The 16,671-nt window shown below is 45.7% G+C and overlaps 1 long non-coding RNA gene and 1 pseudogene across 1 annotated transcript; both read right to left on the bottom strand.

Annotated features, from left to right (window-relative positions):
* Positions 1-408: 408 nt before the first annotated feature.
* On the bottom strand, positions 409-6,943 carry LOC129059370 (uncharacterized). The gene is made up of 3 exons (XR_008525205.2): positions 6,823-6,943; positions 2,035-2,092; positions 409-637 (listed from the first exon to the last, which is right to left on the bottom strand). It is a non-coding gene; the product is annotated as an uncharacterized LOC129059370 (long non-coding RNA).
* A 7,667-nt stretch (positions 6,944-14,610) lies between these two features.
* Positions 14,611-15,821, bottom strand: LOC100450691 (putative transmembrane protein 183BP; annotated as a pseudogene).
* Between the last annotated feature and the right edge of the window lie 850 nt (positions 15,822-16,671).

Here is a 16,671-nt window from a genome sequence, read left to right as displayed (position 1 = left end):
ATTCCTATGAAAAAGCATTTGCTCTGTAATTGGTTATGGAAATGGAACCTTTAAGTGAGCTTCCGGGAGTAACAATAGTCTGCTAGAGCAACGGCAACCCCATCCTCCTCTTTCTTGAAGTGAGCACCAGGACTGAAGTACAGACATACTCAGGATAAGAGCAGAATAATTCCCACACATAATCTCCAGTCTCTGTTATTTCTGTACAGGAACTTTTCCTAGTCCATCCAAAACACAGCAGGGTCTGGCCTTGAACCAGCGCCACATCTCCAGACCTGCCCTGAGCCTCCGCGGCAGCCTGTTCCAGGACTCCCCTGGGAAGAGCAGTGGGAGGCTGTCTCTCCTCCAAACCCAGCAAGGTTTCTGTTCACACTTTTCCAGAGTCAAAGTGGATTAAGCTGTCTAAAAGTGGGTACAGTTAACAGAAGTGACTCAAATTATAAGCATTACCTCTGCCTGCCCCCACTTCCTCTTTCACCACCTCTGAGAGGCACCTGTGGGTGCCTCCTGCGTTGATGATCCTCCCCCTTGGGCTGCAGCATATGTATGAATGTATGACGCCACTGCTCTATGGTGGGATGCCAACTGGAGAGGAGTCTGTTGATTCTAGAGCAGCTGACTTCTGTCATGTTTCTCCCTAGAAATAGAGAGAAGCCACAGAGGGAAGAAGGTGTGAAATGGGGCCAGGCGTGGTAGCTCACACCTGTAATCCCAGCATTTTGGCAGGCGGAGGCGGGAGGATCACTTGAGGTCAGGAGTTCGAGACAAGCCTGGCCAACATGGTGAAACCTCATCTCTACTAAAAATACAAAAATTAGCTGGGTGTGGCCGCGTGTGCCTATAGTTGCAGCTACTCAAGAGGCTGAGGCAGGAGAATCACTTTAACCCAGGAGGCAGAGGTTGCAGTGAGCCAAGATCACACCACTACACTCCAGCCTGGGTGACAGAGTGAGATTCTGTCTCAAAAAAAGAAAAAAAAGAAAGTGTGAAATGGGAAAATGAGGGATGAACAGCAAGTCTGGATCCTGGTAGTTCATTTTCTGCTTCCCTACTTCCTGAAGCTTTGCGGCCCTTGGGTTTCATAAAGCATCACTGTGAGTCATCCCACTATCTCATGTCTCCATCACAGCTACACTATTTCTTCACTTGTATTGTCTGCCTCTCTCACAATCAGCCAGGCTCTCCTTGACACCAGGGACCTTTTTAAATTCAGATTTGTAACGAAAGCCCATGGTGGAATAGTTAGGCACAGAAAAAGTGATTCAAATGTCAGTTGAATAAATAAAAGGACAACTTGATTATCACACACTATCCTGAAAGAACATGTGTGTCATAACAAAAATCAATGGATATCATGTTTGGTGCTTTAAACACACACACACACACACACACACACACAAATATGAAACATCTTTTCTGCCATCCATGGGTTGACAGCTAAATAGAATACTCTTTTGTAAATAAACATGACTATTTATACAAAACATATGGCAGCAGAATAAAAATATTGTATGTTTACGAATGACTTATAAAACCCCATATAATGTGGGAATGGATTTAATAATTGTGGGGGTTTTCTGCGCAGACACAACAGTGGAGAGCACATTTTCTCCGTGGAATCCAGGAGGCTTCCTGACAAGAAAGAGATACTATCAAAAGAGCTTTCAAAACACTGCAAAGAGTCCACCTGGAGACCAGGAAACACAAGGGAGAGCCAGGTGCATACTGGGTAGGAGCATGGGGCTGGTACAACCTTGGAGGGTGCAAGAGAAGTGAGAAACTCGGGGTTTTTAAGTTTGCTAGGGCCACTGTAACAAAGTACTGCAAATCGGGTGGCCTAAACCAGTGGTCCCCAACATTTTTGGCACCAGGGGGACCAGTTTCATGGGAGACAATTTTTCCATGGACCTGGATCGGGGGCAGCAGGGAAGGTGGGGACAGTTTCAGGATGATTCAAGCACATTACATTTATTGTGCACTTTATTTCTATTATTATAACATTGTAATATTTAAAGAAATAATTATACAACTCACCATAATGTAGAATCCGTGGGAGCCCTGAGCTTGTTTTCCTGCAACTAGACAGTCCCATCTGGGGATGATGGGAGACAGTGACAGATCATCAGGCATTAGATTCTCATAAGGAGCCCACAACCTAGATCCCTCACATGCGCAGCTCACAATAGGGTTTGTGCTTTTATGAGACTTTAATGCCAGCTCTGATCTGACAGGAGGTGGAGCTCAGGCAGTAGTGTTCGTTTGCCCACTGCTCACCTCCTGCAGTGCAGCCCAGTTCCTAACTGGCCTATGGTACTCTTCTATGGCCCTGGGGTTGAGGGCCCCTGGCCTAAACAAAAGGAACTTTTTTTTTTTTTGAGATGGAGTTTCACTATTATTGCCCAAGCTGGAGTGCAATGACATGGTCTCAGCTCACTGCAACCTCCGCTGCCTGGGTTCAAGAGATTCTCCTGCCTCAGCCTCCCGAGTAGCTGGGATTACAGGCACCTGCCACCATGCGTGGATAATTTTTTGTATTTTTAGTAGAGGGAGGTTTCACTATGTTGGCCAGGCTGAACCCAGCCCAGAACTTCTTGTTTCATACTTCTGGAGGTTAGAAGTCCAAAATCAAAATATCGGGAGTGTTAGTTCCATCTAAGGGCTATGAGGGAAGGATCTGTCCAGGGCTCTCTCCTTGGCTTATAGATGGCCATCTTCATGTTCAGATGACAGTCTCCCTGTGTACCTGTCTGTCTCCAAATTCCCCTTTTTATAAGGACACCAGGCATATGGGACAAAGGCTCACCCTGGTGATCCGATTACCTCTGCAAAGATCACATTCTGAGGTACTAGGGATTAGGACTTCAACGTATTCATTTTGAGGGGAATACAATTCAAACTGTCACGCAGATGCCCTGGAAGCACTATAGATGAGGATGTGTTCCTGGCTTAGTTCGAATTCTAGATCTCCAGTCAAAAGGTTTTTTTAAATCACCCCATTACCACACCACCACCCTAGCCCCCAGATCTTCTCATCACACACGCTTTTTGTCTTTTTTCTTTTTTTTTTTTTTTTTTTGAGACAGAGTTTCACTCTTGTTGACCAGGCTGAAGTGCAATGGCGCAATCTCGGCTCACTGCAACCTCTGCCTCCCGGGTTCAAGTGATTCTCCTGCCTCAGCTCCCAAGTAGCTGAGATTACAGGTGCATACCACCACGCCCAGCTAATATTTTATTTTCAGTAGAGACAGGGTTTCTCCATGTTGCTCAGGCTGGTCTCGAACTCCTGATCTCAGGTGAGCCGCCCACCTCAGCCTTCCAAAGTGCTGGGATTACAGGCGTGAGCCACCATGCCTGGCCTCACACATGCTTTTTGTGGCTGCTAGTAAACAAGGGCTCTTTGGAGTCACTCGTGCCTGTGGAATCTCCTGCAGGACTTTCAAAAGTGAGTTGTTAGGCTTGGTGCAGTGGCTCATGCCTGTAATCCCAGCACTTTGGGAGGCCAAGGTGGGCAGATTGCTTGAGCTCAGGAGTTCAAGACCAACCTGGGCAACATGGCGAGACTCCCGTCTCTACAAAATAAATAAATAAATAAAAGTGAGTTGTTGCCTCCCTAGCAGTCATTCAACCTCTTGATGGGAGCACTGACATTGTGATGCAGAGGTTAAAACTGCCAGACACACAAATTCTCAGTTCAGTGTGCAGCCAGAGCACAGGCAGTTGACTCACTCTTGACTAACGGGACCTGATGTGGCTTCTGCTGGGAACTTTTGGCAAAGCACATCTCCATTAATAACTAAAAGATGCAGGATGCGAACACCCCTCCCTTCCTGGCCTGGACATGGCCTGGTGAGGATGTAATGCTTGGGAGCTCCAAAGTGATTTTTTTTTTTTTCAGAGATGGTGTCTCACTCTGTCACCCAGGCTGGAGTGCAGTGGCGTGATCTCGGCTCACTGCAACCTCCACCTCCCAGGTTCAAGTAATTCTCCTGCCTCAGCCTCCCGAGTAGCTGGGATTACAGGCAGCCACCACAGTGCCCAGCTGATTTTTGCATTTTTAGTAGAGGCAGGGTTTCACCACGTTGGCCAGGCTGGTCTCGAACCTCTGACATCAGGTGATCTGCCCACCTGGGTCCAAAGTGATTTTAAAACCATGAAGGGAGATGGCACCAAAACACTAGAACGGCAGAACAGGAAAATGAAAACCTTTTCTCAACTTTGGTAGGCTGATATCCATAGGCTAAGCCCTGGAACCTATCAATTTTACCTTATAGATTTGATAAAGTTAAGGATCTTGAGGTGAGATTATCCTGAATTATCTGGGTAGACCCTAAACGTAATCACAAGCGTCCTCATGAGAGGGAAGCAAAGGGAGATTTGACAACAGAAGTAGGGGAGGAGATGATGGAAGCCAGAGGTTAGAGTGATTTGAGGAAGGAGTCACGAGCCAAGGAAAGCAGACAGCCTCCAGAAACTAAAAAATGCAAGAAAACAGAACTTCCCTAGAGCTCCCAGAAAAAAAAAAACAGCCCTGCCAACTGACTTTAGTCCAGTGAACCTGATTTTAGACTCCGGCCTCCAGAACTATGAAAGAATAAAGTTGTGTTGTTTTAAGCCAAGTTTGTGGTAATTTATCATAGTAGCAGTAGGAAATTAATACAACCACCTAAAACTGAACCAACCCAGGGAACACGATTCCTCTTGATTTCTTGTAAAATGGCATCATTTTCTAAACTCCGAATTTTGTAAGCTACTTTTAGCAAGGCTTGTTGTTTGTTACTTGTAGTCCCAAGCATCCTAAATCATACTTTTAACATGACTGGCGGCAGTTTTAGTGGAGCTATTATTAGTTAGGATATTGGTTCAGCTGCTAACATAGGAAGAATTTTTTTTTTTTTTTTTTTTTTGAGATGGAGTCTCATTCTTGTCACCCAGGCTGGAGTGCAAAGGTGCGATCTCGGCTCACTACAACCTTCACCTCTCGGGTTCAAGCGATTCTCCCGCCTCAGCCTCCCAAGTAGCTGGAACTACAGGCACCCACCATCATGCCTGGCTAATTTTTGTAGAGATGGGGTTTCACCATGTTGGCCAGGCTGGTCTTGAACTCCTGACCTCAGGTGATCTTCCCGCCTCGGCCTCCCAAAGTGCTGGGATTACAGGTGTGAGCCACCACGCCCAGCACCCCCACCTTTTTTTTTTAAAGGAGGACTGGTAGTGCAGGTCTGCTTTGAGAGTTTTGCTCAGAAGTAGTCTTCTTTATTTAGCATATTGGATACCTCTCACTTTCTTTTTTTTAGTAGTGATAAAATAAGTAGCAATATTTTTATATAAGAGTATGTCTTATTGCTCTGCCATTCCTTAGGGGTTGTCCTCATCCTCATGGTCCAAGACAACTTGCCACCAATACAACTGCAAGCCAGCCAAGAAAAGAGTGGGAGGCCCACAGACAGGGCACACTCCAGAAAGCTGCACCACTTCCATTCATAGTGCAATGGTCAGAACTTGGTCATCTGGCTACACCTACTTGTCAGGGAAGCTGGAAGTCTTTAGTCGAATGTGCACAATTAGAAACACAAAAATAAAAATAAAAGAGCATGTACATACTGGAGACCATAAGTGGTCTCTGTTTCAGTTCTGTTTCAGGAACGATGATATGAGCATTTAAGTTAAAATCAAGGAGGCTTTAGCATCTCACGACAAATGACCCTAATACTCAATGCTACTGATGAAACTTATCTCATTCCAGATCTCCTCTGGTCTACGGCCATGGTTTAAGAATTTGTGGGGGCCGAGCGTGGTGGTTCAAGCCTGTAATCCCAGCACTTTGGGAGGCTGAGGCGAGTGGATTGCTTGAGCCCAGGAGTTCAAGACCAGCCTGGCCAAAAGCCTGGGCAATATCCCTACTAAAAATACAAAAACTAGCTGGGTGTGGTGGCACACACCTGTAGTCCCAGCTACTCGAGAGGCTGAGATGGGAGCATCACTTGAAACCAGGATGTCGAGGCTGAAGTGAGTCGTGATCATGCCACTGTACTCCAGCCTGGGTGACAGAATGAGACCCTGTCTCAAAAAAAAAAAAAAAAAAAAAGAATTTGTGGGGAGGGTAGCAGCAGATTCTGCAATATATAAGAAAGAAACAAATGGTGGTGCCCTTCTCCATTACCTTCCCCTTGTGCCCAGGGCACCTCTTTGAAGTATTAGTTCTCCGGGAAGACACTGAAACAATGCATTGCTCTAAGAGGAAGCAAAACCATACTGCTTTGCAGATAGTCACAGTAATTCTTGGGGATTCCCAAGGCTGCCAAGTTTATTTCTCCTGTGAGTTACGCTGAAAACCCCCAACCCTTGGTAAATAACCTGAACCAGTCTTCTTGCTACATTGCTTGGTAGATTTTAGAGTCACTCACTGCAGGAAACAGAGGCTGGAACATTCCACTCCCTAGGTGAGAAGCCATTTTCAACTACACCCTGTAGTTCACGGTGCCATCTGGAGCCAGAGTGAATGCCGGTTGCCATGGCACTGCTTTAAATTGTGCCTGTGCTGACACATCTCATCACAATGTCACATGCTGCTCCCATACACTAGATAGATAGAGCCACATCTATCTCTTCCTCATGTTTACCTATTGATGCCTGAGCTCTGCGTTAGGAATAGAGATACATCAGCCAGAAAGCAAATCGTGTGGGTGCCACACCTCCCCGGCTTATTTATAAGGGGTTGAAAACACCTGAATTAGGCAACAAGCGATCTGAGTTCTACTCACAGTTCTCCACTCTGTGGCTTTGGACAAATTCCTTAAAATCTCTGACCCTTGGATTCCTCACCTGTACAATGAATGAGATGGAGTAGAATATCTCTGCAGTATCTTCCTGATGTAATGTCTCTGATTCCTGCACGCCGTTTTGAAGCAGCGGAAGCTCTGCAGAGAATCAACATCAAAGTGTGAGTGAGGCAATTCCCGTAAGCAGTTGCAAGGCCCTGCCCTGCTGACTGTTTCTGAAATTCCCCTCCACCATCTCTGAGCTGTTAGGGATTTGTTTTGAGTTAATTTTCTGGCAAGATGCCACTTGCCAAAAGGTCCCTTCTGGTGCACTAAGAGGACTGTTTTCAGCTTGGATTATTATTTGCCTTGGAAATGCTTTCTTCTCAAGCCAGTCGCTGGTTCAGTGCTCACAGTTTTGGTCCCAAAGATAGCTACACCTCTGAATAAAGTAAGTTCTGAAACTAGACACTTTGGGATGCAAAGGCGGGAGGGTCACTTGGGTTCAGCAGTTCAAGACCAGCCTTGGCAACATAGTGAGACTCGTCTCTACTAAAAATACAAAAATTAGCCAGGTGTGGTAGCGTGTGCCTGTAGTCCCAACTACATCACTTGAGCCCAGGAGGTCGAGGCTGCCGTGAGTCGGAATGCAATGGCTGGACAACAGAGTGACACCTTGTCTCAAAAATAAATAAATAAACTAGAAAAAGACATACATGTGAGGCTGGCTTTTGGACATGTTTTATAGAGTAGCATCTCATGGGACCAAGGGACAAAGCAGCTCTGATACTTGTCTAACCAACATGCAGCTGGTCTCGTTAGCTGGTCTCATTTCATATTTGCATTGTCCTGCCCCCTAGCAGTCATCTGTTGTTTGTAAAAACTGGGCTCTTGCTGGGCGTGGTGGTTTTTGCCTGTAATCCCAGCACTTTGGGAGCCTGAGGCGGGCAGATCACGAGGTCAGGAGTTCGAGACCAGCCTGGCCAATATGGTGAAACCCCGTCTCTACTAAAAATACAAAAATTAGCCGGGCGTGGTGGTGTGTGCCTGTAGTCCCAGATACTCAGGAGGCTGAGGCAGAAGAATCGCTTGAACCCAGGAGGCAGAGGTTACAGTGAGCTGAGATCGCGCCACTGCACTCCAGCCTGGGCAACAGAGCGAGACTCCATCTCAAAAAAAAAGAAAGAAAAGAAAAAAACAGGGCTCTCACTTTCAAATTCTCCTTCACATCCCATCTCAATTATTTGTGGGAATCCTCACATGGGCTCTTATGTATAATCCTCAAACAAAAATATGGTCTGGGAAGTAAGAGTAACAACGGTAATAGAATGTCTTGGCTCAAACCAGGGATATGCAAGTCATAGGAAAAAAAAATCTAGGGCCTTGATAGCAATCATCATCTTTTTTATTTTTGAGACAGGGTCTCACTCGGTCACCTAGGCTGGAGTCCAGTGGTGCGATCTCGGCTCACTGCAGCCTCAACCTCCCGGACTCAAGCCATCCTCCCACCTCAGCCTCCCAAGTAGCTGGGACCACAGGCGCATGCCATCATGCATGGTGAATTTTTGTTGTTGTTGTTGTTTTTGTTTTGAGCCAGAGTCTCGCTCTATTGCCCAGGCTGGAGTGCAGTAGTGCAATCTCGGCTCACTGCAACCTCCACCTCCTGGGTTCAAGTGATTCTTGTGCTTCAGCCTCCCTAGCAGCTGGGACTACAGGTGTGCGCCACCAAGCCTGGCTAATGTTTGCATTTTTAGTAGAGATGGAGGGGTGGGGGTGGGGGGTTCACCATGTTGGCCAGGCTGGTCTTGAACTCCTGACCTCAGCCTCCCAAAGTGCTGGGATTACAGGCATAAGCCATTGTGCCCGGCCCAGACTTTTTGTATTTTTTGCAGAGACAGCATCTCACTATGTTGCCCAAGGTGGTCTCGAACTCCTGGGCTCAAGCGATCCTCCTGCCTCAGCCTCCCAAAGTGCTGGGATTACAGGCTTGAGCGACTGTGCCAGGCTGCAATCACCATCTTGATAACAAGGTTTGTCTACCTCAGTTTGCCTGATAGGGAGTGAGAGGAAAATCTAGACAGACTTCACAGAGAAGATGAAACATTGGCTGGCTCTCAAAGCATGAATGCCGGATCCAGTGATGATGGCTTTGGGGGAAGACCTGATGAAGCAGATGCCCCATGCCTTGCCCCCCAACTGACTGACCTCCCCTTTCCAAACTTCAGTTGCAGCACTTGTACATTCATTCTATATTTTTTAGTCTTTTGTTTTTAAAAATGTCCTAATCTTAGAATTAAGGCAAAAAGATAATTGTATGTCCTTTCACTGTCATGCTGGAGCATTGTCCCAACAGGTCCACCCAAGTGTTATTCATCTGGAGAATGTACCTTTGTTTGACTTGTTAATTATTATTATTAGGGTCCAGATTCTATGAAGTTACCTGTTAACTTATAGCTTTTTGTCTGTTAGAGATGCAAATGACTCCTATTCTGTAGAAAAGACAATCCTAAAGTTTACAGTTTATTCACCTATAGGACATAAACTAGATTTCCCTTTAACCTAGCTAACTTATTTCAGTATGTCTTTTCTGCTGTATAAACCTCTGTTCCTTGAATTCTCCTTCAACTAGATTTATTATCTTTCTGGTCCCTTCATTAAATGAGTTAGATTAATATTTGACACGTGCTTACTATATATTTGATGGCAGCATGTTTTTTACTCTTAGAGGGAGACTCAGCCTAAAAAAAAAAAAAGAAAGAAAGAAAGAAAAGAAAATTATCCTTTGGCATTCATTTAACAAATAATTATTGAAAAACTTTTTTTTTTTTCTGAGATTGAGTCTCGTCCTGTCGCCCAGGCTGGAGTGCAGTGGTGCGATCTCAGCTTAATGCAAACTCCGCCTCCCAGGTCCCGGTTCAAGCAATTCTCCTTCCTCAGCCTCCCGAGTAGCTGGGATTACAGGTGCCCACCACCATGCCCAGCTAATTTTTGTATTTTTAGTAGAGATGGGGTTTCACCATGTTGGCCAGGCTGGTCACAGACTCCTGACCTCAAATGATCCACCTGCCTCAGCCTCCCAAAGTGTTGGGATTACAGGCATAAGCCACCACTCCAGGCCTATTGAACAACTGTTATAGGCATCTTAGTCTGTTTAGGCTGCTAGAACAGAATACCATAGACTGGGTGGTTTATAAACAACAGAAATTTATTTCTAACAGTTCTGGTGGTTGGGAAGTTCAAGATTACAACACTGGCACATTTGGTATCTGCTGAGAGCCTACTTACTGGTTCACAGATGGCCTCACAAGGCAAAAGGGGCAAAGGAGTTTTCTGGAGCTCTCTGGAGCGTCTTTTATAAAGGCACTAATTCTATTTATGAATGTACTACTCTCAAGACCTAATCAATTCCCAAAGACCCACATCTCCTAACATCATCACTCTAGGGGTTAAGAGTTCAACATATAAATGTTAAGGGAAGCCTGGGCAACAATGGCAAAACTTCATCTCTACAAAAAAAAAAATATATATATATATAAAATACATATTTATATCTATATATAGAATATATAGAATATATATTCTATATCTGTATACACACATATACACAAAAAATAGCCTAGCATGGTGGCGCCCATCTGTAGTCCCAGCTACTTGATGTTGGCACCCATCTGTAGTCCCAGCTACTTGGAGGACTGAGGCGGGGATGATCACTTGAGCCCCAGAGGTCGAGGCTGCAGTGAGCCATGTTCGCACTACTGCAAAGGATCTCAGTTTGTCACCCTGTCTCAAAAAAAAAAAACTGGGAAAACACAGAGGCAGTAGATATTACAGAGAGCAAGATAGACCTGGTCTCTGCCCTCATACAGCAAACATTCTGAAGGGAGAAAGATTGCAAACATATCAATAAATTGTAGACTATGCTTAGTGAAATGAAGAAAAATACATAAAGTGCTGTGACAGAGATTATTGGGGTAGGTAGTCACAGCAGGCCTCTCTGAGAAGGTAACATGAAGCTGAGACTTGAAAGACAGAAGCCAGCTCTACAAAGAGGGAGCGGGGAAAGGTTCCAAGAAGAGGGAAACAGCAAGCACAAGGACCTTGCAGTGGGGCCAGCTTCAGATTGTCCTGGGAATTAGAAGGCCAGATGATGAGGGTGGGATCCATCAAAGGCAAGATGGCCTGAGATATAGTCAAAGAGGTAGTGTGGAAGTTAGACTTTTAATGTCAGGACTTGTCATTACCAAGAACTAAGGAAAGAAGAAGGGGGCTGATCACCACCTAAAAGCCGGGTGGCCTTCACGTCTTAATTATTTTATTATATTATATTATTTTATTTTTGAGACAGGGTCTCACTCTGTCACCCAGGCTGGAGTACAGTGGCTCAAACATGGCTCACTGCATCCTTGACCTCCTGGACTCAGGTGGTCCTCCCACCTCAGCCTCCTGGGTACCTGGGACTACAGACACACACCACCAAGCTTGGCTAATTTTTTGTATTTTTTGTAGAGTTGGGATTTCACCATTTTACCCAAGCTGGTCTTGAACTCCTAGGCTCAAGCAATTTGCCCACCTTGGCCTCCCAAAATGCTAGGATTACAGGCGTGAGCCACCATGCCTGGCCACACCTTAGTTATTTTAATACGTCAGATAGCTTTCTTAATGTTAACATCTTACGTACCATGGTACAGTACATTTCTCAAAAATAAAAGATTGATCCTGGTACAATACTATTAGCTATTCTACTAAACTCAGATTCTTCTGATTTCTCCAGTTTTTCCACTATATTATTTTCTGTGTTTCAGGATACCACATTGCATCATTTGTCATATCTCTAGTCCCCTCTAATCTGTGACAGTTTCACAGTCTTTCCTTGTTCTTGAAGAGTGCCAGGTATTTTGTAGACTATTTCTTAATTTGGATTTTTCTGATGTTTTCTCATGATTAGACTGAGGTTATGAATTTTAAGGAAGAAACAACAGAGGTCATGTGACAAGCATTCTTTTACTTCTTTTTTTTTTTCTTTTTCATTCCTGGCTGACTAAAAAAAAAAAATCCTGGCTGAGAACTGTCTTGTGACACTCAGGGGAGGAGGGATTTTGTGATGTACAGGTGAAGAAGGGGAAGATTTTCATGAAACTGAGGTAGGGGAGAAGGATTTCTGTTTTTTTTTTTTTTTTTTTTTTTTTTTGACAGAGTCTGGCTCTGTCGCCCAGGCTGGAGTGCAGTGGCGCGATCTCAGCTCACTGCAAGCTCCACCTCCCAGGTTCCCGTGATTCTCCTGCCTCAGCCTCCTGAGTAGCTGGGACTACAGGTGCCTGCCAGCACACCCGGCTAATTTTTTGTATTTTTAGTAGAGACGGGGTTTCACCATGTTAGCCAGGATGGTCTCGATCTCCTGACCTCGTGATCCGCCCGCCTCAGCCTCCCAAAGTGCTGGGATTACAGGCGTGAGTCACCACACCCGGTGTGAAGAAGGATTTCAAGTTATTTCACAAAGAGGGAGAAACATGATTATAAGTGAGTAAATTCAAAAGTCTGGCTTCGGGTCAGCATGGTGGCTCACGCTTGTAATCCCAGCACTTTGGGAGGCCAAGGTGGGTGGATCACCTGAGGTCAGGAGTTCAAGACCAGCCAGGGCAACGTGGCAAAACCCTGTCTCTACTAAAAATACAAAAAAATCAGCTGGGAGTGGTGGCACACATCTGTAATCCCAACTACTCAGGAGACTGAGGCACGAGAATCACTTGAACCTAGGAGGTAGAGGTTGCAGTAAGCTGAGATCACGCCATTGCACTCCAGCCTGGGTGACAGAGCCAGACTCCGTCTCAAAAAAAAAGTCTGGCTTCGGTCAAATGGGCTGATAGCATGCATATCAAATGGGACACAGTGTCCAGCAAAATTTTAAAAAGCTGGGGTTTTGCTAAGATTTTAACTCTTTCTCTGACGAGGAGTTTAAGTAGTGTGAAGCTCTATTGTGAGGTTGTTTCCCTTCATGAGTAGGTAAAGATAGTGTTGCGCACAATTAGATTTGAAGTGACTCCAAGACTAGGGGAAGTTGGCAAAGGGTTTTAGACCAGAGACTGGTATTCCAAGCTGAAGAAACAGCATAGTGAAAGCCACGCAGGCGTGAGGGAGCACTTGGCATATTCAAGTAATTGGATTGCTTGAAGGGTAGGATGAGCAAGGGAAACAGTGAGACGTAAGATGAGAACAGAGTCAGGGGCCACAGCAGGAAGAGCCTTCTACACCATGTTAAGGTATTTGGGATCTTATAAATGATCCAGAAGTCAACAGTTCACTTCATTCTGAACCATGGTCCAAAGCCCAACCCGATCCAATTACCTTGCAAGTTCAAGTCACACATTTCAAGGAATCACCAGGCAAAGGTAAGCTGCAAGTTCCCCATTTGCTCAGGCAACATTCCTTATCAGTTGGTCAAGAGTGTTAGCTAACATGTTATGAAAAACAGCACCTTATTACTATTGGATCCGCCATCACCAATATTTATTTTGTTTGCCCTACTGAAAGGAGTGGCTGTGTGGCTCAGACATCCTCACTCATTTCTTGTACTGATTGTGTGATTACATGTTCTCTTTTTCTCTAGATCTTTCTACCTTCTCCTTTATAGTTGCCTTGGCACCTTCCACTAACCATTAAATGTTGATTCAATCTCAAGCCCTTTTCTCACCCTATGCTCTTGTTCCCTATGTGATTTTATCTAGCTTTGTGCTTCCCTTGCTATCCATGTCCTGAAAATTTATTTGTTTGTTTATTTATTTATTTATTTTCTTGAGACAGAGTCTTGTTCTGTTGCCCAGGCTGGAGTGCAGTGGCTCAATCTCGGCTCACTGCAACTTCCGTCTCCCAGGTTGAAGCAATTCTCCTGCCTCAGCCTCCCGAGTAGCTGGGATTGTAGGTGACCGCCACTGAGCCCGGCTAATTTTTGTATATTTAGGAGAGTCGGGGTTTCCTCATGCTGGCCAGCCTGGTTTCAAACTCCTGACCTCAGGTGATCTCCTTGCCTCAGCCTCCCAAAGTGCTGAGATTACAGGTGTGAGCCACCGCACCTGGCCAATGTCCTGAAAATTTAAAAATCTATTCCACCCGAATTGCCACCTGAATGCTAGGCTGCACTTCCAACTGTTTCCTGGCTTCTGACCCTTCTGTGACACATGCACCTCAAACTCAGCATGTCCAAAACAAAACTTTGAGGGGCCAGGCTCAGTGGCTCATGCCTGTAATCCCAGCACTTTAGGAGGCCAAGGCAGGTGGATCACAAGGTCAGGAGATCGAGACCATCCTGGCTAACACAGTGAAACCCCGTCTCTACTAAAAGTACAAAAAATTAGCCAGGCATGGTGGCGGGCGCCTGTAGTCCCAGCTACTCAGGAGGCTGAGGCAGGAGAATCACGTGAACCCGGGAGGCGGAGCTTGCAGTGAGCTGAGATCGTGCCACTGCACTCCAGCCTGGGCAACAGAGCAAGACTCCGTCTCAAAAAAAAAAAAAAAAAAAAAACTTTGTGTCTTCCTTTCCTCCACCAATATCTGCTCCTCCCTCCTTCCCTCAGCTGTTATGACAATCAGTCACCTGATCTCCCAAATTAAAACACTTAAAGTCATCTCTGATGTCTCCTTCTTTGTTACTTCCCACATCTAATCTGCTACTCAAATTTGTCCATTTTTTTCTTTCTTTCTTTGAGACAGGATCTCACTCTGCTGCCTAGGCCAGAGTACACTGGGGTGATCTCGGCCCACTGCAGCCTGGTCCTCCCAGACTCAAGCAATCCTCCCACCTCAGCCTCCCAAGTAGCTGGGACTACAGGCACGCGCCACCACAACTGGCTATTTTTTTAATGCAAATTTTTACATTAAAATATGTTTATAAATCATAGTAGTTGTTTTTCCTCTTGATTCAACATTTCTCCCTCCCCTAACAGGAGCCCTAGAACCTGAAGAGCATGTGCATTACTAACCAGATATACAACCCAGCCACCCCATCCAAACTGGAATCTGATTACTAATGGACTAGAATCGGGGCTACCCCCAAGGGATGGGAAGCAGTAACTATGCTCTCAGGGAGAATGGGTACTGAGGGTGCCATCAGTCAAAAGAGCCGAAAGCTGTGCACTGGGTCTAGGATGACTTGCACACCCTGTTCACTGCACAGTTTCCAATCACCATGGACAGGGGAATCTTGGAACACCAGTCTCACTCAATGATGCCGCATGTCTGCGCTCACATTGATAGTAAAGAGAGTAAATATCATTCCCATGACAATCGGAATAAAGATGAAATTGAGGGTGGTGACCGCAGTAGGCAGCAGTCCCGGTATGGATTGGTATGAACATCTCCGTACTGAACGGGGGGCTGCAATCTTCCTGTACACTTGCTCTTTAACCTAGGGGACTGTTTTTTTAACTTGAAGTTGAATTTCCACATTGGTTCCTGTCTGTTCCTAACAATCTTTCTGCACCAGAAAAGTAAGCATTTGGAATTCTTTAATGTGCTGGGGGTGCTTGGATTCTTGGAGATTCGAGCAGCAAATGGCTCATACATATATGGTACAGAGATCGGATCATACAAGCCCGGAGACAGTGCAGCTTCTCCATTGACTCTGGTCACACAGGCAAAGCCAGGGAAGCATCCAGCGTGTAGTGCCTTTGGTACAACCTGGTCCAAAAGGCAGCAGTGCAATTGACAGTCCAAGCATTCTTACAAATCAGGGAAAAGTTCACAATGTCCTCAGGACGGATATAGAAGACCAGCAATAGCCAAATATCCATGGGATACTCTTCTCCTCCAGCCCCGTCCAGTTCTTCTTTATGCCTCTCGCTTTTCTTTTTTCTGGAGACAGTTCTCTCACGGATGCTTTCCTCCTGGGCATCCATCTCATCACCGCTGTCGATGATGTCACAGGGCTCACCAGCCCCAGAAAGAGCTTCCTCTGCAGGAACCTGAGAGGCTTCCAAGCCACAAAGAGATTTTACTTCCTGCTGAACAGCATTGGCTAAGGCTTTCTTGACTCATCCAGACCTCACGACCGCTGGATCCGAGTTGGCGTAATCCACCTCGGTCACTTGTCCAGAGCAGGCATCGTGGGCCCGGAACTGGAGTCACTTTCCTCTCTTGGGCATGGCGACCGTGTCAGGGCGAGGCCTGCCTAGCCCATGTCTCCGGCCAGAGAGCTGGCCCCGGGAGCCGCAGGCTATTTTTTGTATTTTTTGTAGAGACGGGGTTTCGCCCTGTGCCCAGGCTGGCCTCAAACTTCTGAGCTTAAACAATCCTCCCGCCTCAGGCTCCCATGAGCCACTATGCCTGGCCAAATTTGTCGATTTTTAAACCTATGTTTTCCCCTTTTCCCCATATACTTGATTTCACATCTTCATCTCTCATCTGAACTATTATTTCATCATAGGATTTACCGCTCTCTGTAGTGATTTATTCGGATTACATCTGTGTTGAGGAATAGGCATCGGATGCTCTGTGGCGCTAGTTCTTACCCATGTATGTATGAAACCTGGGCAAGCCTCATAGTTTTTCATTAATTCTAAGAGGTAAAAAATATTCTGATCGCGGCCGGGCATGGTGGCTCACTCCTATAATCCCAGCACTTTGGGAGGCAGGGGCAGGCAGATTACTTAAGGCCAGGAGTTCAAGACCAGCCTGGCCAAGATGGTGAAACCCCGTCTCTACTAAAAATACAAAAATTAGCCGGTCATGGTGGCTCATACCTGTAATGCCAGCTACTCGGGAGGCTGGGGCAGGAGAATAATTTGAGCCTGGGAGGTGGAGGTTGCAGTGAGCCGAGATCACGCCATTGCACTCCAGCCTGGGTAATGAGAACAAAACTCCATCTCAAAAAAAAAAGATAAGAAAGAAAATATTCTGATTGCTTTCAGCCACAAGAAAAACT

This window comes from Pongo abelii, chromosome 4, assembly GCF_028885655.2.
Source record: "Pongo abelii isolate AG06213 chromosome 4, NHGRI_mPonAbe1-v2.0_pri, whole genome shotgun sequence".
In the NCBI taxonomy this organism is placed as follows: Eukaryota; Metazoa; Chordata; class Mammalia; order Primates; family Hominidae; genus Pongo; species Pongo abelii.
The sequence above is the reverse complement of the archived record's forward strand: the minus strand, read 5'-3'. Positions and strand labels throughout refer to the sequence as shown.